At 39.8% G+C, this 24,397-nt stretch overlaps 1 pseudogene; it reads left to right on the top strand.

The window, feature by feature from the left end:
• The first annotated feature begins 498 nt into the window (after positions 1 to 498).
• On the top strand, positions 499 to 11,245 carry LOC140628457 (AMMECR1-like protein pseudogene; annotated as a pseudogene).
• The last annotated feature ends 13,152 nt before the right edge of the window (positions 11,246 to 24,397 follow it).

Here is a 24,397-nt window from a genome sequence, read left to right as displayed (position 1 = left end):
AGGCCTGTGCTGCTGGAATCGTACTCCCAGGATGTGCGGCTCCTAAAGGCAGCAGGGTGCAGACAACTCCGTTCCCAGTCATCCGCCTAACCAACTGGCTTCTCCCAAATGCCCTGCCAGCTGCACACTCCAGCTCTTTACTGAGATCAGTCCACAGTTTGTGGTACACTTTCCCCTGGGTGCATTTCCTCTATTAGTGACTTTGGGAAACTGGAGGCTTCACTGCCCCTCCTGCGATTCTGCCCGGTTTCCCTGCTAAGTGCCTTTTCATCTGGGAGGATTTTTTAAAGTTCCCGCTTCTCCGGGCCGGGCTTTCCTGTCCTGGAGGCTCTCACCCCTGGCCTTAGCCCGGCTCCTCACAGTGCAACCCGCCCCCCCGGATTATTTTTTATTTTATTTTTTCCACCTTTCTACCTTGCTAGAAGTGAAAACCCTTCTCTCCCTAGTGTTCTGGCTGTTCTCTCTTTAAATCTCAGGTCAAATTCATAGGTGTTCAGGATGATTGGAAAGTTTTCTAGGTAAGCTGGTGGGACCAGGCGAGTTGAGGACTCTACTCCTCCGCCATCTTGCCCCCTGCCTTCCCTTGTAGTTTAGGGATTTCCTTTCCCTTGCTGCGTTCGGGATTCTTGACTTATCTCTATATTTTAAAAAGTGTACTACTATATGTCATGGTGTTTGCTCATTTTTGTTGAATTTGGTGGGAGTTCTTTGTGCCTCCTGGATTTGGATGTCTATTTTCTTCCTTAGAATAAGGGAATTTTTCAACTAGAATTTTCTCAATAAACCTTCTGCTCCTTTCCCCCTTTCTTCTTCTTTGGAGACTCCTGTAATATCAATGTTATTATGCTTTATGGAGTGTCTGAGTTCCCTAAGTCTACATTCATGATCCAATTTTTATTTCCCTCTTCAGCTTCATTATTTTCCATAATTTTATCTTCTACGTCCCTGGTACGTTCCTCTACTTCTTCCATCCTTGTCGCCATATATCCAGTTGGCTTTGGATCTCAGTTACAGCATTCTTTACTTCAGCTTGACTAGTTTTTAGTTCTTTTATCTCTGTAGTAAGGGATTCTCTGGTGTTTTCTATGCTTTCTTCAAACCCAGCTTGTATCATTATGATTGTTGTTTCAAATTCTTGCTCAGACATATTACTTAAACCTGTTTTTATTAGATCCCTGGCCATGACCTCTTCATATTCTTTCTTCTGGTTTGAATTCTTCAGTCTCAGAATTTTGTCACTATTTTGGGGGGGTTTGTGTTAGGAATGTCTGTTATATTTCTTGCTCCTGAGAGTAATGGCTATTATTAAGAAGAGGTCTTGGGATCCCTGGGTGGCGCAGCGGTTTGGCGCCTGCCTTTGGCCCAGGGCGCGATCCTGGAGACCCGGGATTGAATCCCACGTCGGGCTCTCGGTGCATGGGGCCTGCTTCTCTCTGCCTGTGTCTCTGCCTCTCTCTCTCCCTCTGTTACTATCATAAATAAATAAATTTTGAAAAAAAAAAAAAAAAGAAGAGGTCTTATACTGTCCAGGGCCTGGCACTTCAGGAAGTGTTTCAGAGTGTTGTTGTATTTTGTTTGCTCTTTCTCTCAGGTCAGTGCTCTGCAGAGTTTTTCTTTGCCTGTGGTGGGGAGTGTTTGGACCTTGTCCATTGCATGGCATTTTAACTAGGTGTGCTTTGGTCTGCTTGTTAAAATAAGCCTGATCCTATTTTCAATAGAGCTGAAACTTTGCAGCACTCTATGATTGGTAGATTTGGTGCATGCAAGGATTTATGCTTGTCTTCTGGGAGAGGGACCTGCTATGCTGGTTCTCAGATTGACTTGTCCTAGTAAAAATGCACCTGTAAGATACAGTGGGGCAGGGCTTGATGTAAGCAACTCTAACCTCCACTGGGGGCCCTGTGTTGTTCACTGAAATCTGTCTGTGCTGATGTGTCAGGCAGGGGTGGGGGGAATACTGTCACCTGGCTCTCTCATCCCTGGAGAGGGGAATTCACACCCACCACTGTTCAAGAAGCCCTCAGAGAAGAGCTAAAAATCTCCCCTCTTGTGTCCCAGACTTCTATCAGTACCCTGCTTTCACTCTGTCTGTGTCTGAGCCATATGCCTGCCTGGTGGCACAGTACTCTTGTTTCAAAAACTCCAAATTTTAGGGAACCTGCATGGCAGGGACTCCTGCTGACCCTCTGGGGGAGGGTCTCACTACGCAGTGGCTGGTACTGGTTTGTCCCAGAAAAGCAGTCACACAACCATGCAGGAGCTCAGTTTATGTTACAGTGCAGCCAAAAACTAGTTTACAGTTTAGCTGCCTTTAGCAGGTACCTGTGCTGCTATGCTAATTAACAGAGTTGCTAAATGATGCCCTCCTTTTGTCCCTTGAAAGACAGTGCCACCCCTCCCAAATGCACTCCAAAAAGGGTAAATGTTTCTCTGCTGTGACCCAGAGGATCCTTAGAGTATAGTATACACTCCTGCACCTCTGCCATCTTCCCCACAGGAGCACTGCTAAGCCTGCCAGGCACCACCCTAGCAATGGTGTGGATTTCTAAAACTTCAGACTTTGAGCTCTACTGCTTGTAAAAACTTGTGATAGTCAAACCCTTTCCTTTCCCTGAGTCAGTGGTTTTGGGGAAATGTTTTTCTTTCTCAATCCCCTGAATGCTGCTTTCTCTTTCTCTCTGTCCTCTTTCCATGATCAGGGCTCCTTCCCCTCCACAGCACTTGCAATTCTTTTCTCCCCCAAATCAACGAACTCCCCACAGTTCCTACCTTCCACAATGTGGCCATTTTTCTCCCCCTAGATGTTCTGTTTGTTCTCTCAGTCCTCAGGTCGATTTCTTGTGTAGTTCAGAATAGTTTTATATTTATCTAGCTGCATTTGAGGGACAAAGCAAGCACAGAGCCCCCCTACTACTCTGCCATCTTCTCTCTCTCTCTCTCTCTCTCTCTCTCTCTCTCTCTCTTTTTTTTGATGTGTCTGGCTACAGGCTTATCAATTTTGTTGATCTTTTCAAAGAACTAGTTCCTGGTATCATTAATCTGTTCTATTTTTTTTTTTAGTTTTTATATTACTTATTTCTGCTCTAATGTCTATTATTTCCTTCCTTCTTCTGGTTTGGTGGTTTTGTTTGTTCTTATTTTTCTAGATCCTTTAGGTGTAAGGGCAGGTTTTTATCTGAAATTTTTCTTGCTTCTCCATGTAGGCCAGTATTGCTATAAACTTCCCTCTTAGAACCACTTTTGCTGCACCCCAAAGATTTTTGACCACTAGTTTTTCATTTTCATTTGTTTCCATGTACTTTTTTGTTTCTTTTATTTCCTGGTTGATCCATTAATTTTTTAGTAGCATGTTATTTAACCTCCATGTTTTGTGCTCTTTCCAGATTTTTTCGATGGTTTATTTCTAGTTTCATATTGTTGTTGTCAGTAAAGATGCCTGGTATGACTTTAATATTTTTGAATTTGTTGAAAATTGTTTTGTGACTTAATATGTGATCTCTTCTAAAGCACTTGACAAAGTACAGCATCATTTCTTCATTAAAAGTCTTCACAGTGTAGGGATAGAAGGAACATACCTCAATATCATAAAAGACATCTATGAAAAGCCCACAGCAAATATCATTCTCAACGGGGAAAAAGTGAGAGCTTTTCCCCTAAGGTCAGGAACACATCAGGAATGTCTACTCTCGGGGGGAGGAGCAAGATGGCGGAAGAGTAGGGTCTCCAAATCACCTGTCTCCACCAAACTACCTAGAAAACCTTCAAATTATCCTGAAAATCTATGAATTCGGCCTGAGATTTAAAGAGAGACCAGCTGGAATGCTACAGTGAGAAGAGTTCGCGCTTCTATCAAGGTAGGAAGACGGGGAAAAAGAAGTAAAGAAACAAAGGCCTCCAAGGGGGAGGGGCCCCGCGAGGAGCCGGGCTGAGGCCGGGGCGAGTGTCCCCAGGACAGGAGAGCCCCGTCCCGGAGGAGCAGGAGCTGCACCGACCTTCCCGGGCGGAAAGGGGCTCCAGGGAGTTGGAGCAGGACCCAGGAGGGCGGGGATGCCCTCGGGCTCCCGGGGACAGTAACAGCAACTGCGCGCAGGAGAGTGCGCCGAGCTCCCTAAGGGCTGCAGCGCGCATGGCGGGACCGGAGCAGCTCGGAGGGGCTCGGGCGGCGGCTCCGCGGAGGGGGCTGCGCGGCCCGGGAGCGCGAATCCAACAGCGCAGGCTCCGGAGCACAGGGCGCCGGGACACAGCCCAGGATCCCGCCTACCCCCGGGACAGGCAGAGGCCGGGAGGGCCCAGGACAGCGAGGACGCTCCTGCCCCAGCTGAGCAGATCAGCGGCCCCGCCCCGGAGCCTCCAGGCCCTGCAGACGGAGTTCCTGCGGGAGCTGAATCCAGGTTTCCAGAGCTGCCCCGCCACTGGGGCTGTTCCTCCTGTGGCCTCACGGGGTAAACAACCCCCACCGAGCCCTGCACCAGGCAGGGGCACAGCAGCTCCCCCAACTGCTAACACCTGAAAATCAGCACAACAGGCCCCTCCCCCAGAACACCAGCTAGACGGACAACTTCCAGGAGAAGCCAAGGGACTTAAAGTACACAGAATCAGAAGATACTCCCCGGTGGTTCTTTTTTTGTTTGTTTGTTTTTGTTTTTGGTTTTGTTTTTGTTTTGTTTTGCTTTTTGATTTGTTTCCTTCCCCCACCCCCTTTTTTTCTCCTTTCTTTTTCTTTCTCTTATTCTTCTTTTTTTTTTTTTCGTTTTTTTTTCTTTTTCTTCCCTTTTTTTTTCTCTTTCTCTTTTCTTTCCTTCTTTCTCTCCTCTCTTTTTCTCTTTTTCCCAATACAACTTGCTTTTGGCCACTCTGCACTGAGCAAAATGACTAGAAGGAAAACCTCACCTCAAAAGAAAGAATCAGAAACAGTCCTCTCTCCCACAGAGTTACAAAATCTGGATTACAATTCAATGTCAGAAAGCCAATTCAGAAGCACTATTATACAGCTACTGGTGGCTCTAGAAAAAAGTATAAAGGACTCAAGAGACTTCATGACTGCAGAATTTAGAGCTAATCAGGCAGAAATTAAAAATCAATTGAATGAGATGCAATCCAAACTAGAAGTCCTAACGACGAGGGTTAACGAGGTGGAAGAACGAGTGAGTGACCTAGAAGACAAGTTGATAGCAAAGAGGGAAACTGAGGAAAAAAGAGACAAACAATTAAAAGACCATGAAGATAGATTAAGGGAAATAAACGACAGCCTGAGGAAGAAAAACCTACGTTTAATTGGGGTTCCCGAGGGCGCCGAAAGGGACAGAGGGCCAGAATATGTATTTGAACAAATTCTAGCTGAAAACTTTCCTAATCTGGGAAGGGAAACAGGCATTCAGATCCAGGAAATAGAGAGATCCCCCCCTAAAATCAATAAAAACCGTTCAACACCTCGACATTTAATTGTGAAGCTTGCAAATTCCAAAGATAAGGAGAAGATCCTTAAAGCAGCAAGAGACAAGAAATCCCTGACTTTTATGGGGAGGAGTATTAGGGTAACAGCAGACCTCTCCACAGAGACCTGGCAGGCCAGAAAGGGCTGGCAGGATATATTCAGGGTCCTAAATGAGAAGAACATGCAACCAAGAATACTTTATCCAGCAAGGCTCTCATTCAAAATGGAAGGAGAGATAAAGAGCTTCCAAGACAGGCAGCAACTAAAAGAATATGTGACCTCCAAACCAGCTCTGCAAGAAATTTTAAGGGGGCCTCTTAAAATTCCCCTTTAAGAAGAAGTTCAGTGGAACAGTCCACAAAAACAAAGACTGAATAGATATCATGATGACACTAAACTCATATCTCTCAATAGTAACTCTGAATGTGAACGGGCTTAATGACCCCATCAAAAGGCGCAGGGTTTCAGACTGGATAAAAAAGCAGGACCCATCTATTTGCTGTCTACAAGAGACTCATTTTAGACAGAAGGACACCTACAGCCTGAAAATAAAAGGTTGGAGAACCATTTACCATTCGAATGGTCCTCAAAAGAAAGCAGGGGTAGCCATCCTTATATCAGATAAACTAAAATTTACCCCAAAGACTGTAGTGAGAGATGAAGAGGGACACGATACCATACTTAAAGGATCTATCCAACAAGAGGACTTAACAATCCTCAATATATATGCTCCGAATGTGGGAGCTGCCAAATATATAAATCAATTATTAACCAAAGTGAAGAAATACTTAGATAATAATACACTTATACTTGGTGACTTCAATCTAGCTCTTTCTATACTCGATAGGTCTTCTAAGCAAAACATCTCCAAAGAAACGAGAGCTTTAAATGATACACTGGACCAGATGGATTTCACAGATATCTACAGAACTTTACATCCAAACTCAACTGAATACACATTCTTCTCAAGCGCACATGGAACTTTCTCCAGAATAGACCACATATTGGGTCACAAATCGGGTCTGAACCGATACCAAAAGATTGGGATTGTCCCCTGCATATTCTCGGACCATAATGCCTTGAAATTAGAACTAAATCACAACAAGAAGTTTGGAAGGACCTCAAACACATGGAGGTTAAGGACCATCCTGCTAAAAGATAAAAGGGTCAACCAGGAAATTAAGGAAGAATTAAAAAGATTCATGGAAACTAATGAGAATGAAGATACAACCGTTCAAAATCTTTGGGATGCAGCAAAAGCAGTCCTAAGGGGGAAATACATCGCAATACAAGCATCCATTCAAAAACTGGAAAGAACTCAAATACAAAAGCTAACCTTACACATAAAGGAGCTAGAGAAAAAACAGCAAATAGATCCTACACCCAAGAGAAGAAGGGAGTTAATAAAGATTCGAGCAGAACTCAACGAAATTGAGACCAGAAGAACTGTGGAACAGATCAACAGAACCAGGAGTTGGTTCTTTGAAAGAATTAATAAGATAGATAAACCATTAGCCAGCCTTATTAAAAAGAAGAGAGAGAAGACTCAAATTAATAAAATCATGAATGAGAAAGGAGAGATCACTACCAACACCAAGGAAATACAAACGATTTTAAAAACATATTATGAACAGCTATACGCCAATAAATTAGGCAATCTAGAAGAAATGGACGCATTCCTGGAAAGCCACAAACTACCAAAACTGGAACAGGAAGAAATAGAAAACCTGAACAGGCCAATAACCAGGGAGGAAATTGAAGCAGTCATCAAAAACCTCCCAAGACACAAGAGTCCAGGGCCAGATGGCTTCCCAGGAGAATTTTATCAAACGTTTAAAGAAGAAATCATACCTATTCTCCTAAAGCTGTTTGGAAAGATAGAAAGAGATGGAGTACTTCCAAATTCGTTCTATGAAGCCAGCATCACCTTAATTCCAAAGCCAGACAAAGACCCCGCCAAAAAGGAGAATTACAGACCAATATCCCTGATGAACATGGATGCAAAAATTCTCAACAAGATCCTGGCCAATAGGATCCAAGAGTACATTAAGAAAATTATTCACCATGACCAAGTAGGATTTATCCCTGGGACACAAGGCTGGTTCAACACCCGTAAAACAATCAATGTGATTCATCATATCAGCAAGAGAAAAACCAAGAACCATATCATCCTCTCATTGGATGCAGAGAAAGCATTTGACAAAATACAGCATCCATTCCTGATTAAAACTCTTCAGAGTGTAGGGATAGAGGGAACATTCATCGACATCTTAAAAGCCATCTATGAAAAGCCCACAGCAAATATCATTCTCAATGGGGAAGCACTGGGAGCCTTTCCCCTAAGATCAGGAACAAGACAGGGATGTCCACTCTCACCACTGCTATTCAACATAGTACTGGAAGTCCTAGCCTCAGCAATCAGACAACAAAAAGACATTAAAGGCATTCAAATTGGCAAAGAAGAAGTCAAACTCTCTCTCTTCGCCGATGACATGATACTCTACATAGAAAACCCAAAAGTCTCCACCCCAAGATTGCTAGAACTCATACAGCAATTCGGTAGCGTGGCAGGATACAAAATCAATGCCCAGAAGTCAGTGGCATTTCTATACACTAACAATGAGACTGAAGAAAGAGAAATTAAGGAGTCAATCCCATTTACAATTGCACCCAAAAGCATAAGATACCTAGGAATAAACCTCACCAAAGATGTAAAGGATCTATACCCTCAAAACTATAGAACACTTCTGAAAGAAATTGAGGAAGACACAAAGAGATGGAAAAATATTTCATGCTCATGGATTGGCAGAATTAATATTGTGAAAATGTCAATGTTACCCAGGGCAATATACACGTTTAATGCAATCCCTATCAAAATACCATGGACTTTCTTCAGAGAGTTAGAACAAATTATTTTAAGATTTGTGTGGAATCAGAAAAGACCCCGAATAGCCAGGGGAATTTTAAAAAAGAAAACCATATCTGGGGGCATCACAATGCCAGATTTCAGGTTGTACTACAAAGCTGTGGTCATCAAGACAGTGTGGTACTGGCACAAAAACAGACACATAGATCAGTGGAACAGAATAGAGAATCCAGAAGTGGACCCTGAACTTTATGGGCAACTAATATTCGATAAAGGAGGAAAGACTATCCATTGGAAGAAAGACAGTCTCTTCAATAAATGGTGCTGGGAAAATTGGACATCCACATGCAGAAGAATGAAACTAGACCACTCTCTTTCACCATACACAAAGATAAACTCAAAATGGATGAAAGATCTAAATGTGAGACAAGATTCCATCAAAATCCTAGAGAAGAACACAGGCAACACCCTTTTTGAACTCGGCCATAGTAACTTCTTGCAAGATACATCCACGAAGGCAAAAGAAACAAAAGCAAAAATGAACTATTGGGACTTCATCAAGATAAGAAGCTTTTGCACAGCAAAGGATACAGTCAACAAAACTCAAAGACAACCTACAGAATGGGAGAAGATATTTGCAAATGACATATCAGATAAAGGGCTAGTTTCCAAGATCTATAAAGAACTTATTAAACTCAACACCAAAGAAACAAACAATCCAATCATGAAATGGGCAAAAGACATGAACAGAAATCTCACAGAGGAAGACATAGACATGGCCAACATGCATATGAGAAAATGCTCTGCATCACTTGCCATCAGGGAAATACAAATCAAAACTACAATGAGATACCACCTCACACCAGTGAGAATGGGGAAAATTAACAAGGCAGGAAACAACAAATGTTGGAGAGGATGCGGAGAAAAGGGAACCCTCTTACACTGTTGGTGGGAATGTGAACTGGTGCAGCCACTCTGGAAAACTGTGTGGAGGTTCCTCAAAGAGTTAAAAATAGACCTGCCCTACGACCCAGCAATTGCACTGTTGGGGATTTACCCCAAAGATACAAATGCAATGAAACGCCGGGACACCTGCACCCCGATGTTTCTAGCAGCGATGGCCACTATAGCCAAACTGTGGAAGGAGCCTCGGTGTCCAACGAAAGATGAATGGATAAAGAAGATGTGGTTTATGTATACAATGGAATATTACTCAGCTATTAGAAATGACAAATACCCACCATTTGCTTCAACGTGGATGGAACTGGAGGGTATTATGCTGAGTGAAGTAAGTCAGTCGGAGAAGGACAAACATTATATGTTCTCATTCATTTGGGGAATATAAATAATAGTGAAAGGGAAAATAAGGGAAGGGAGAAGAAATGTGTGGGAAATATCAGAAAGGGAGACAGAACGTAAAGACTGCTAACTCTGGGAAACGAACTAGGGGTGGTAGAAGGGGAGGAGGGCGGGGGGTGGGAGTGAATGGGTGACGGGCACTGGGTATTATTCTGTATGTTAGTAAATTGAACACCAATAAAAAAAATAAATTAAAAAAAAATTAAAAAAAAAAAAAGAAAAAAAAAAAAAAGGAATGTCTACTCTCACCACTGTTATTCAACATAGTACTTGAAGTCCTAGCCTTAGTAATCAGACAACAAAAAGAAAAAAAAAGACATCTGAAATGGCAAAGAAATAAAACTCTCATTCTTCTCAGATGACATGATACTCTATGTGGAAAATCCAAAAGACTCTACCCCCAAATTGCTAGAACTCATACAGGAATTCAGCAAACGGGCAGGATATGAAATCAATGTACAGAAATCAGTTGTATTTCTATACACGAGCAATATTGAAGAGTCAATCCCATTTACAATTGCACCAAAAACTATAATATACTGAGGAATAAACTTAATCAAAGAGGCAAAGGATCTGTACTTAGAAAACTATACACCATTCATGAAAGAAATTGAGGTTCTGCCGCATTCCAGACCTCAAACACTAAATTAGGATAGGAAAAAGATATTGTGTTCCTCCACTCAAGCCCAGGTTGGCAGTAGGCTGTCTTGGGGTCAGGAAGCCCAAATCATCTGGAAATGGAATACATAGTAATGGAAAACAGTCCTCAACTGTCCTTGACTCTAGTTCAGAAGCTCCTCAAAACCACCAGCAGCAGTCAGGAGAATGTATCAGACTTAAGTCTGGGGCTTAGAAACTCTCCCATTACACAAAAGTATAACTCAAAACATCTCTCACAAATGAATCCCAAATCTGGAGCAATGAGTACTCCACCCTGGCCCAATAGAACTGCCAACACCACCAAGAATCTGGTGGTGATTAAAGAGACATGCTGCTACTATTTTGACATTTTCTGTTGTCACTCCTATGGCTTTCCACAGCCACAACTTCCTAGATTCACCAATGACCCCTATCTGCTCTTTGTGATGTGGATGACAGGGCAGGACACATAGTCCTGAGGTTGCATTGGAACATTCTCAGCTGTGAATCTTTATTCAAACTCAGGAAACATATGTTAACTAGTGCATTTATCACAGCTGATCCCCAAGCCCCTCAACCTGAGAGTAGCTGCCTAAACTTTTCTCTCTTGTCTCCTTCCTTATTAACTTTGAGGTTACCAGTGATTACCATAGAGGGCTATGGGATTCAAATTGAATTCATCAATCAAAAAAGCATCAAATTACAGCTACATATGTACCTGAGGTTGCTAAGAAACAAGACTGGGATCAAATCCAGACAATAGGCTCCTTGCCCAGGAAAGGTGGCCTTAAGGCTCCAATTACCAGAGAACTCAGAAAAACAATCAAACATACCAGTTACCAAAGTGAGAAGGTGACAATCAGTTATGCAGAGTATATTGTTTCTCAACAGCACTGTTTCCAGAATCACACTCTTCATACCCCACCCCATATAATCATTACTGCTGATATATGAGCTGCATGACCAGTCCCATCCCTTTGTGGCCACCAATGGCTATGATATCATTGAGGACTTGGTTTCAGTTCTTTATAGGACTTGAGAACAAAAATTATACAAGATGAGTCTACCTTGCTTAATTTGCTGGAAATCTTCACTCCATCAGGGCAAAATACCAAATAGTTCATTTTATTCTATGTCATTCAAACTTGCATGTGGTATATTTTCCATTCCCATTGTTGCTGATTCTAAATAACCATTAACAAGTTTCTCCTCCATCTTGTCTATTCTTCATTCATTTGGTGGCAAAGTTCATAGAAGTTGTTGGGGACTTGGAAATGCTTTGAAAATATTGTTGCAAAGACATTAATGAAATGATTCATAGGAGGAGGTAGCTAGGTGGAAGAAAGGGCCCAAAGAATGATACACCAGTTTTCAACAATGTGTTTAGAGAACAAACTCTTAAAGTGGATTGGATATCAAGCCAGTGAACACAATGTTTTCATAAATTTATTTTTAAAAATTTAGTGTGGTGATACTATGGCTTTCCTAAATGGGCAAATATCCAAATCAGAAGATCTTTTGAATTTTATTCTTTCAGGAATGGGGAAGGGACACAATCTAAGAAGTGATACTCATGTTTTTCTAAGCATTGCTGTCTGATTTCTTGGAAGAAATGCATAAGGATGAGCAGATTGGCTTGGCACCATCATCTGTTGTTCACAAGGATATGGAATGTGCAATAAAAATGTGAGACTGGGGATCCCTGAGTGGCGCAGCGGTTTGGCGCCTGCCTTTGGCCCAGGGCACGATCCTGGAGACCCGGGATCGAATCCCACGTCGGGCTCCTGGTGCATGGAGCCTGCTTCTCCTGCTGCCTGTGTCTCTGCCTCTCTCTCTCTCTCTGTGACTATCATAAATAAAAATTTTAAAAAAAATGTGAGACTGACATCAGAATGCTCAAATCAGACTGCATCACTCCCTCTTATTGTTGCAGTGTATTCTCATACCCTGTCATGTACAATGTTAATGAAAAAAAGCTTCTGAAGATGAAGGGATCATCTAATGATTTCCTGCTGCTTAGAATAATAAACGTCTTGTTATAAACAAATGTAATGACAGTTACTCTTGGGTGCCATGAATTGATGTCAGAGTGGTCAGCTCTGGACTAAACTACCCACCTCTATGATATTGGTTATGCAAATATTTACAATGCCATGCTCTTGAAGCTTAGTCTTCCTTGTAGAAATGCTGCTGTATTTGTCTTCTCCAACGTACAGTGTGTTTTTAAATTTAAATTTTATTTCATTGACGGTGGTGTATGATTCCTGTATTTTAAGAAAATGAACAGAAGATTTAAAAACCCATGAAATGGCAAGGGGGAGAATCAGTAAACAAAAATTGAGCTGATTAAGCCCAGCATCACACCGAAGTGAACTCTGTGGTTTTGGGAAGTGAAGAAATCTTATTCTCTGTGTAGTTCTTTATGCTTTCATACAAATTCAGCAGTGTAAATATTTAAGTTCATCTTGCCTTGTCAAGAGGACTCAGGAGTTGGCCAAGGAAAGCTATTGACTCCATAAGGAATGGGCACTGCCAGTTTCCATCCTGAATGGACCTAGTTAAACAATCTGGAAATGTACAGTTATGATCACCTCATAAAGATATGCAGCAGGTGGTTCTCAGGAAAAATACTAAGTCTGGATCATCTATGTGGCAGCTTTACATAGGGAGATGACAGCTCTGAACTGGAACCAGACTGCCTACCACATGCCTGAGTGAGGAGGGTGAGGAGAGTGACCACATGTGGTGTGAGTGGTAGGTTTAAAGAAATAGGAAATGCATTCTGCTTAGTGTTTTCTTTTTCCTTAGATTGTTCAGCTGAATAGTAGGTAATCATTGTTTTTTTTTTCAGCAAGCTTTATGCCCAGTATTATGGGGCTTGAATTCACAACCCTGATATCAAGAGTTGCATGCTCCACTGACTGAGCCAGCTAGGCACCTCAAATCTTAAGAAATAGTCTTTTTCTTAAATGATTGACTGTAAGTGAACATGTAACTTTATTTATTTTAAGTAATCTCTATGTCCAATGTGGGGCTTGAACTCATAACCCCAAGATCAAGAGTCATATATACTACTGACTGAGCCAGCCAGAGCCAGCTAGGTGCTCTAGTAACCTTTATTTTAAAGGAACCAATCCTACTTGGCTGGTTTGGTTTGGAGTTCATTTCATCCCCAATTGTGAGTGCCTTTGGTCTGAAAAAGTGGGTTTGTCTCATAATATCTGCACATAGTGTTGAAGTTTTGGAATATAGGTGAGGTCCGGAGCCAATGACCAAGAAAGAATTCTTGAGACGTCTTTGGTGCAAAACGGTGGTTTTATTAAAGCATGGGGACAGGACCTGTGGGCAGGAAGAGCTGCTGCCCCCAGCCTGTGAGGGGTGGCTGATTATATACCTAGGAGTTGAGAGGGTTTTGAGGATAGCATACTCTCTAATGAAGTTTGGAAGCAAGGTTTCCAAGACCTTGAGGGGGCTAGTATTGTTGGGAAAGGGTCACTTATTACAGTCTAATAAGTTATGAAACACTGAGTTATGAAACACTTCAGATGTATATCGGCAGGCCATGTGCTTGGAGGGTGATTGCCAACATGTATTTTGGGGGTTTAGAGATAAAAGGAAATTTCTGAAGGAATTTTTATATGTTAAAGTAGACTTACAGGATCCTGGAGGTTGGGCTAAGATTGTCTTCTGCCCTTAGCAAAGTATGAACATCGAGGCAGTTGAGTCTGTAGAGGGATGTCACTCTCCCTGTTTCAAGGACTTGTCAATGTGCTTTGTCCTCAGCTAGTCCTCTGTTCCCTTATCAATAGGACATTCTCTCTGTAATTATGAATTTTCCTTGTTTTACATAAACTCAAATGTTTTAAACAAACATTTTATTTTGGAGTAATTTTAGATATACAGATAAGTTGCAAAGATAAAGACTTTCTGAATACCCCTCATCTGGTTTCCCCAGTTGTTAACATCTACATTTGTCAAAACTAAGAAACAAACATTGGTACATGATTATAAGTATACTCTAGGATTTATGTGGATTTTACCACTTTGTTCACTGTCTCTTTCTTTGCAGATTTCAATCCAAGATGCCACATTGCATTTAGTTGTCATATTTTCCCAGTCTCCTGGCTTTGATCACTAAAGTTTGTTAACATTGGATTGTTTCTACTGTGAAGTCCTTTTTTTAAAAGATTTTCTTTATTCCTGTGAGACACACACACACACACACACACACAGAGAGAGAGAGAGAGAGAGAGAGAGAGAGAGGCAGAGACAGAGGCTGAGGGAGGCTCCATGCAGGGAGCCTGGTGCGGGACTCGACCCCGGGACTCGATCCCAGAACTTGATCCTGGGACTCCAGGACCACGCTCTGAGCCAAAGGCAGGCACTAAACCGCTGAACCACCCAGGGATCCCCTACTGTGAAGTTCTTAAACATTTTTGCTTCATAATATTAAAGCAACTCAGCTTAAAGACCCTTTCAACATGAAAGGTTTGTAGTTAAGACATTAAATATGTTTTATTGCTTATAATAAAAATAATCTATACTTGAGTGTTAATTTTAATATTTGCACAAGACCTGTTTTACCATGAAATGTTAACACCTACAGTTTCACTAATTGTTGATGTTATTTTCTATTGAGAGCTTGAAGCCTAGAGGACTATGAGTTCTTTTGTTTATTTTCTTCCTTATTGCCCTGAAGCAAGAAGTTGTAGAGCCTTTGGTGCAGTTTAGAACAATTCTTTGCATTATAATTGGTTGCCTCTTGGCTATAAAACTTCTGAGTGTAAGTCATTGAACTATTTAACACAGTATTATAGATAATAAATAATAATGGGCTTTAAAAATGTGAATTCAGGAGGTAGGCAGAAACTATCTGGTAGATGGGAGTCCATGGGACCCAGAGTCAGAGAGCACATAAAGGGAGTGGATGATTTCCAGAGTGGTAGATTCAATTAATTATAAAAAATTTCGTTTAAAATCAGCTTCCTAATATTAATGAAGGTTTAGGGAACTAAACATCCTTTTGTCTTCACTGCTCTCAATGCTTCTGGCCCTTCCCTGCCACCATGGATGAGTGACAAAGGTGTGGGCTTTCTTCTTATCAACATTTGTGTCATTTAGTGTGTAAAGGGGCTATGTAGCATTCCATTGAAGCAAGCATCTTCCTTTTCTCATCAGTCCTAACCGTGGACAAGCTTTCACCCATAAAGTTTCTAATCATTTATCTCTGAGCCCTTGTCTGCTTGAATAGGAGGCCCCTACTCTTCACTCATTCAGGCTAGACTCCCTGTCCCCTCTCTCTCACTCAACATTGCATAAGCTCTACCTGCCAAGTCTAACTCCTCTTCAAGGAGTCTCTGACAACTTCAGTGAGGCTTCCCTTCTCTTTATATATTAACATGGTTTTATAGAATTCACCCTAACTTCCACAAGAAACTAGACCTTGTTCAATGATTTTCTTAATGTTTCACAGCATGTAGGCCACGGATGCTGAGAGTAGCTACACAGGTGCTCATTCATTCTGATAATTTCTCTTGAGAGGTTCTGGAGTACAGTAGTTAAGAGCCCTGGCTTTAAAGCCATACCTACAGAGTTCAAATCCAAGATTTTGCCCCGTTGATTAGGATAATGATTGTGGAAGTAAAATTCTGCCTCTTGGATCAGGAGGCCTGGGTGTTGGAGTTATGCACATTGACTGGTCCCTGAGGTACTGTGTTATTCAGGCAGAATCCTAGGTTCTTAACACAGGGTAACTGACCTAAGAGGTAGAGAATTAAAATTATAGAATTATTGTATTCCAGGTATTATACATGCTTATCTCATTAGACCTTACCTTTTATTATTACCATGACTAAGATCATGTGTTAAGAGAATTGATTTTCCCCAGGGAAAAATTCATGTCAATTACTTTTCAGGGACTCAAACCCTGGAAATACTCAACATCCCAATATTTTTCTATTCTATCATGTGAACAGACCTTCAGTGTCCCCAAGTTTATCTTTTTCTCCTAAATAATGAAAGGTACTACTTCTTAAAATTAAGAAATATATGTATATATATAATGTGAAATGTCTTATGTATAGCTATATATATATGCATATGTTTAATGTACATATATGATATTTATGAATGTCTTTATATGGCCTCCTCTATAAATAGCTATCATATTACAATTGGAAGAAGATAAATTGCATATATATTTGCATAAATATATATTTGCATAATATATATATGCAACAGCTTAAGAAAGAAATAGGCAATGAATAAAAATAGAATGCACATAAGAACCATGTAATATCCAAAAAGCATTTGAATATGTGCTCAACCAAATGAAATGGCAAATGAAAATTTAAAGGTAGCACAATAAGAGAAAGAAATAGGGTAATATATAGAGTGCAGTCACAGTTTTGTGAACTAATGTTTTGTTATGTGTATATATATTTGAATATTTTTTATATAAAGAGTACATTACAGAAATAGAAATAGTCTGCAAAATATACACCTGAGATTAATAGAGAATGGATAATAAAGTGCTGAAAAATCTCTACTAACAATTGCTAAAATTTATTTTGTCATTCAACCCTCAAACATATCTATAAGGTATATCTAGAGAAAGGATTAAATCACTTTACATTTAGGCAAATATAAGATTTAGAAGTATGAATTCCCCTTAAACAATAGAAATTAATTTGAAACCTCCAAAGGACTTGCTGGCTCAAAGTGGAAGGCCAACTGCTTCAATTACTGTTCTGAGTTATTGACACCCCCCAAAAAGAAACATGAAATCAGGTGCTAAAAAATACTTAGATTACTTTTCGATATACCCTTTGATCTTCCAAATGTCCTTGAAATATTCTTTTTTTTAATTAAAAAAAGTTTTAAGTAGTCTCTACACCCAAAATGGGGCTTAAACTCATAACCCCAAGATCAAGAGTCATATGCTTCACCCATCAACTGATCCACAAAGGCACCCTCATCCTTGAAATGTTATTAGGATAATTACAAAAGCCATAAAATAGCAGTTATTATGAAAACTAATGATAAGTTTTTAAAAAATTATATCACAGGCATATTTCAGTAGTGAGGTCATTAAGCCTTCCTAAATGTGTTGTATTCAGGCTATATAAATTCAAAATGTAATTATGATAAGTCACATTTCTGATCCATGGGTAATTGGAGTCAGAGAAGACTTGGGGAGGAAGATTGAATGGGTCAGAAGCAATATTTGAAATGATAATTGATAAGGAGTTTTCAATTCTGATAAAAACTATCAAGCCACATAGTCGAAAATATCCATGAAATTTGTAAGATAATCATATACACATGGAATCTCCATCTTAATAAAACTTCTAAGAAGTAAATAAAAAAGAAAAATTTTTAATCAGTAAGAGGAAAAAATTCCACTACTATTAAAGAAAGAACCAATAAAAGTGATAGCTAAGATTCCAACAACAGGTAAAAAAGGAGGTCAAAAGATAATAGAATGACATTTTTAAGTGGTGAAAAGAAATGAGTACCAACATAGAATTTGGTGCAGAGCGAAAATAATCTTTATATATTGTGGTAAATAAAGAATTTTCAGACAAACAAAAGAAGAATTTATCTTCCACAGAATTACATTAAAAAAATAGGAGTTATCCAAGCAAAAGAAAAATGATCCCAGACAGAAATAGAGAAATGCAGGAATAGGTAAAGATCACTGTGAAGTGGGAGCCCTTGGTTCTTGTCTCACAGAGTCGAAGAATGAATCTCACAGACAAAGGAGAGTGAGTAAAGCGATAGAGGTTTATTAAGCAAGGATACAGAAAAAAACTCTCAGAAGTGAGGGGTCCCAACAGGATTGCCACCAAAGGTTTTTTGGCTGGCCTTTCATTGAGAACCTAACCAGGGAGTTTTTGGCCTTGAGATTTCTTGTGCCATCTTGAGGGAATGACATGTGGCTGCATTTTGGTCTGGTGAGTCTCTGTGACTACTTTGTAGCTGTCAAAAGAAGATACTCCCTAACATTTGGGGCCAGGTGGCCAGATCTATTTCCTTATCTCTGGTTTTGTTGCATCTAGGTGTCCTTGGTCTTTATGGGAGCCTGACTCTGGGCCTTTCTCTTATATTTCCCTGCCTAGCCCCATTTGTCCCTAACTCAACTGCAACAGGTAAAAGTGTGGGCAAATCTAAATGAATATCAATTGTATAAAATAACAATGATGATAATGATGGTGATGTTTCTGGGAGTTTAAATAACATGTAGAGATAAACTCCAAAGAAACAATATCAGAAAATCATGGAGGAATATAGTGCTAAAATGTCCTAAGTTCTCAACGTTGACAAAGGAGTGCTGAAAAGCATTTATTATAAGCCTAAATAGGTCAAAGGTACATGTAAAATCTAGGATAACCTAAAAGAATGATAACAGATGACATAGCTAGCAACCTAATGGAGAAACTTAATATTTTTTAAAATAATCAATTTACTCAAAAGAATTAAGTACATGAAAGAAAAATGGACATTGTAACAAATGAGAAAAATAGAAAATGAATAGTAAAATGCAGATTTAAAACCAATTACAGAGAAGGAGACCAAGATGGCAAAGAAGTGGAGACCTTAGATTTGTCTGGTCCCAGGAATTCAGCTAGATAGCTATCAAATCATTCTGAACACCTGTGAACTCAACTGGAAGTCTAAGAAAAGAATTGCTGCAAATCTATAAATAGAAAAAAAACCACTTTCTGCAAGGTAAGAGGTGCAGAGAAGTGAATCCATCCATGGTGATATATCAGAAGATAAACTGAGGGGAGAGGGAGGCTCTGATATAGCAGCAGAGCACAAAATTGGAACTTTTGGAAGTCTTCTCTGATGAGGGACATCCCTTCCTGAAAGGCACTCAGGTGGCAAAGTGGGGTAGAATCCTAAGTGGGAAGTGTGTGCTCTCAGGATTCCCAGGGTCACAGAAAGAACAGGGGTGCCTGAGCGTGGCAGAGTTCCCAGGCATCAGAGTGAGAAGCCCAGTAAGCCCAGGAATGGGCTTTCAGCTCCATGTTTCCAAAAACCACAAACCCCTGCAGGGTCAGGGGACTGCTCTCCAAGAAGGGGCCCAGCAAGTGCCAGGACTGTAAGGAGACTCCTCTGGGTCTCCCAGGAGGAGCGTTGGAGTTGTGGGCCACAGAAGTCTGCAAGGTTTGGATACTAGAAGTGGGGTTGTATGGCTGACATAGAAATGCTTGGTCACAGGCTGGGTGAGCACAGAGTGGGGCAGAGACTAGGGAGACAGGAGTGATTGCTTTGCTCTGAGAGTGCAAGGAGGAGTGTGGGACATGACCTTTCAGCTCTGGGGCTGGAGACTGCCATCTTCATTCTCATCCTTTAAAGCACACAGAAAACCTTCAGGGAATAAAAGTCACCTAGAGCAATCTGGAGTACCTGACTTACCCTGGCCCCTGGCAAGGGTGGTGCAATTCCACCCAAGGCATGAGAATCAGCCCAGCAGGCCCCTCTCCAAGAAGATCAGCAAGAAATTCCTGCTAAGACCAAGTTTACCAATCACACAGAACTACACAACTCCAGTGCCAGGGGAAAATTGTCAAAGAATTCATGGGGCTTTTCCCCCATGACTCTTTAGTCTTCCGATTTTAATTTTTTTCCTATTTCCTTTATCAACCAATTTCTTATTTTATCAACTCTTTTTAAAAATCTTTTTTAATTTTAATTTTTACAGTTACATTCTATCCTTTCATTGTGTATATACTTTCTTTACAATTTTGGGATCTAGTTTTTTAACAGACCAAAATACACAGGATCCAGTGTGTTGCTTGTTCTGCTCACCTGTCTCATTATGTTTTCTCATTAAAAATTTTGTTTTCAAAAAAAAAAAAAAAAAAAAAAAAAAAAAAATTTTGTTTTCAGCTTTGAATCTCTTTTGTTTACTGTATATTTCTCTGTGGTCATTGTTGCCGTTTTAGTATTTTGTTCTCTTGTTCATCTATTCTCTGGACATAATTACAAGATGAAAAAACTTACATCAAAAAAGAGAACAAGAGGCAGTACTGATTGCCAGGGACCTAATCAAAATGAATATAAGTAAGATGTCGAAACTAGAGTTCAGAATAATGACTCTAAAGATAATAGCTGGGCTTGAAAAAACATAGAAGATACTAGAGAATCCCTTTCTGAAAAAATAACTAAAATCTAATCAAGTCGAAACCAAAAAAGCTATTAATGAGATGCAATAAAAAATGGAGGCTCTAAATGAGACAGAAGAATGAATTAATGATATGGAAGACAAAATGATGGAGAATAAAGAAGCTGAGAAAGAGAGATAAACAACTACTGGATTACAAGGGGAGAATGTGAGAGATAAGTGATACTATAAAGCAAAACAGTGTTACAATAATTGGGATCCTAGAAGAGAAAGGAGATAGAGAAGGCAGATGGCATATTAGAGCAAATTATAGTGAGAACTTCCCTAATCTGGGGGAGGAAACAGGCATTCAAGTCCAGGAGGTACAGAGAAGCACATGCAAAATTAATAAAAATTGGTAAATAATACCTTGATACATAATAGTGAAACTTGCAAATCTCAGAGACAAAGAGAAAATCCTGAAAGCAGCTCGGGACAAGAGGTCTGTAACCTAAAAGGGTAGACACATAAGATTGGCAGACCTATCTAGAGAGTTCTGTCAGAGGAGAAATGACTGGCATGATATATTCAGAGTGCTAAATTAGAAAATTATACAGTCAACAATACCTTATCCAGCAAGGCTATCATTCAGAATGGAAAGAGAGGTAAAAAGCTTCCAGGACATAAAGAAACTGAAAGAATTTGTGATCATTAAATCAGCCCTGCAAGAAATATTAAAGAGGATCCTGTAAGCAAAGAAAGAGACCCAAAGTAACATAGACCAGAAAGGAACAGAGACAATCTATAGAAAGAGTGACTTTACAAGTAATATAATGGCACCGAATTCATTTCTTTCAACAGTTATTCTGAATGTAAATGGCTAAATGCTCCAATCAAAAGACACAGGGTATTAGATTGGATAAAAAAAAGCAAGACCTATCAATATGCTGTCTGCAAGAGGTACATTTTAGATCCAAAGACACCTCCAGATTGGAATTAAGGGGATGGAAAACAATTTATCATGCTAATGGACATCAAAAGAAAGCTGGGGTAGCAATCCTTTTACCAGACAAACTAGATTAAACCAAAGACTGTAATGAGATGAAGAAGGATACTATATCATAATTCAATGTCCTATCCAACAGGAAGATCTAACAATTTTAAATATTTATGCTCTTAACTTGGGAGCAACCATTTATATAAACCAATTAATAACAAAACTAAAGAAATACATTGACAAGAATACAATAATAGTAGAGGACTTTAACACCTCACTCATAGCAGTGGAAAGATAATCTAAGCAGAAGATCAACAAGGAACAAGGGCTTTGAATGACACACTGGACCAGATGGACTTCACACATATATCCAGAGTATTCCATTCTAAAGCAAAAAACAAACAAACAAACAAACAAACACATTCTTCTCAAGTGCACATGGAACTTTCTCCAGAATATCTCACATACTGGGTCACAAATCAGATGCCAATAAGTACCAAAGTTTAGGATTACTCCTGTATATTTTCAAATCACAATGCTTTGAAACTTGAACTCAATCACGAGAGGAATTTTGGAAGAACTCAAATACACTGAGGCTAAAGAGCAACCTACTAAAGAATGAATGGGTCAACCAGGAAATTAAATTAAAAATCATGGAAATAAAAATGAAAACACAGTTGTTCAAAAACCTTTGGGATTCAGCAAAGGTGGCCCTATGAAGGAAGTATATAGCAATACAAGCCTTTCTCAAAAAACAAGAAAAGTCCCAAATACACAACCTAAACGTTCACCTAAAGCAGCTGGAAGAATAGCAAATAAAGCCTAAACCAAGCAGGAGACAAGAATTAATAAAGATCAGAGCAGAAATCAATGAAATAGAAACCAAAAGTACAGTAGAACAGATCAATGAAAATAGGAGCTAGTGCTTGAAAGAATTAATAAGATTGATAAACCCCTGTCCAGACTTATCAAAAAGAAAAAAGAAAGGACCCAAATCAATAAAACCATGAATGAAAGAGGAGAGGTCACAACCAACACCAAAGAAATACAAACAATTATAAGAACATATTATACCAGCAAATTAGGCAATCTGGAAGAAATGGATGCATTCCAAGAAACATATATAACTACCAAAACTACCAAAACTGAAACAGGAAGAAATAGAAAATCTGAACAGACCCATAACAAAATTGAAGCAGTAATCAAAAATCTCCCAACAAGAAAGAGTCCAGGGCTGGATGGCTTCCCAAAGGAATTCTACCAAGAATTCAAGGAAGAATCAATACCTATTCTTCTGAAACTGTTTCAAAAAATAGAAATGGAAGGAAAATTTCCAAACACTTTCTATGAGGCCAGCATTACCTTGATCCCAAAACCAGATAAAGACTCCAGTAAAAAGGAGAATTACAGACCAATATCCCTGATGAACATGGATGCCAATGCCAAAATTCTCATCAAGATACTAGCCAATAAGATCCAATAGTACATTAAAAGGATTATTTACCATGACCAAGTGGGATTTATTTCTGGGCTGCATGGGTGGTTCAGTATCTGCAAATCAATTAATGTGATGTATTACAGTAATAAAAGAAGGGACAAGAACTATATGATCCTCTCAAGAGATGCAGGAAAAGTTGAGAAAGTATAATATGCTTTCTTGAGTCAAACTATTCACAGTGTAGGGCTAGAGGGAACATATCATAAAAGCTATCTATGAAAAGCCCACAGCAAATATCATTCTCAATGGGGAAAAAGTGAGTGATTTTCCCCTAAGGTCAGAAATGTTCACTCTCACCACTGATGTTCAACATAGTACTGGTCCCTCAGCAATTAGACAACAAAAAGAAATAAAAGGCATCTGAATAGGCAAAGAAATCAAACTCTCACTCTTTGCAGATGACATGATACTCTATGTGGAAAACCCAAAAGACTCCACCCCAAAATTGCTAGAACTCACACAGGAATTCAGCAAAGTGGCAGAATACAAAAATCAATGCACAGAAATCAGGTGCATTTCTATACACAAACAATGAAACAGAAGAAAGAGATATTGAGGAGTCAATCCCACTTTATTTTCACCAAAAACATAAGATACCTAGGAGTAAACCTAACCAAAGAGGTGAAGGATCTGTACTCAGAAAACTATAGACCACTCCTGAAAGAAATTGAGGAAGTCACAAAAAATGGAAAAACATTCCACGCTTATAGATTGGAAGAACAAATATTGTTAAAATCTTTATATGACTCAAAGCAATCTACACATTCAATGCAATTTCTATCAAATACCATCATATTTTTCACAGAGCTGGAACAAAGAATCCTAAATTTTGTATGGAACCAGAAAAGACCTCAAATAGCCAAAGAAATGTTGAAAAAGAAAACCAGGGATCCCTGGGTGGCGCAGCGGTTTAGCGCCTGCCTTTGGCCCAGGGCGTGATCCTGGAGACACGGGATCAAATCCCACGTCAGGCTCCCGGTGCATGGAGCCTGCTTCTCCCTCTGCCTATGTTTCTGCCTCTCTCTCTCTCTCTCTCTGTGTGTGTGACTATCATAAATAAAAATTAAAAAAAAAAAACAAAGCTGGTGGCTTCACAATTCTGGACTTCAGGCTCTATTACAAAGCTGTGATCATCAAAATAGTATGGTACAAAAAGAGACACGTAGATCAATAGAACAGAATAGAGAGCCCAGAAATAAACCCTCAAATCTATGGTCAACTGATCTTTGACAAAGCAGGAAATAATATCCAATGGAAAAAAGACAGCCTCTTCAACAAATGGTGGTGCGAAAATTGGACAGCCACATGAAGAAGAATGAAACTGGACTACTTTCTTACACCATACACAAAAATAGACTAAAAATAGATGAAAGACCTAAATATGAGACAGGAATCCATCAAAATCCTAGAGGAGAACCCAGGCAGCAACATCTTTGACCTCGGCCACAGCAACTTCTGACTAGATACATCTCCAAAGTCAAGGGAAACACAGG

Source organism: Canis lupus, chromosome X, assembly GCF_048164855.1.
Source record: "Canis lupus baileyi chromosome X, mCanLup2.hap1, whole genome shotgun sequence".
In the NCBI taxonomy this organism is placed as follows: domain Eukaryota; kingdom Metazoa; phylum Chordata; class Mammalia; order Carnivora; family Canidae; genus Canis; species Canis lupus.
This window is presented reverse-complemented; position numbering and strand designations above follow the sequence as displayed.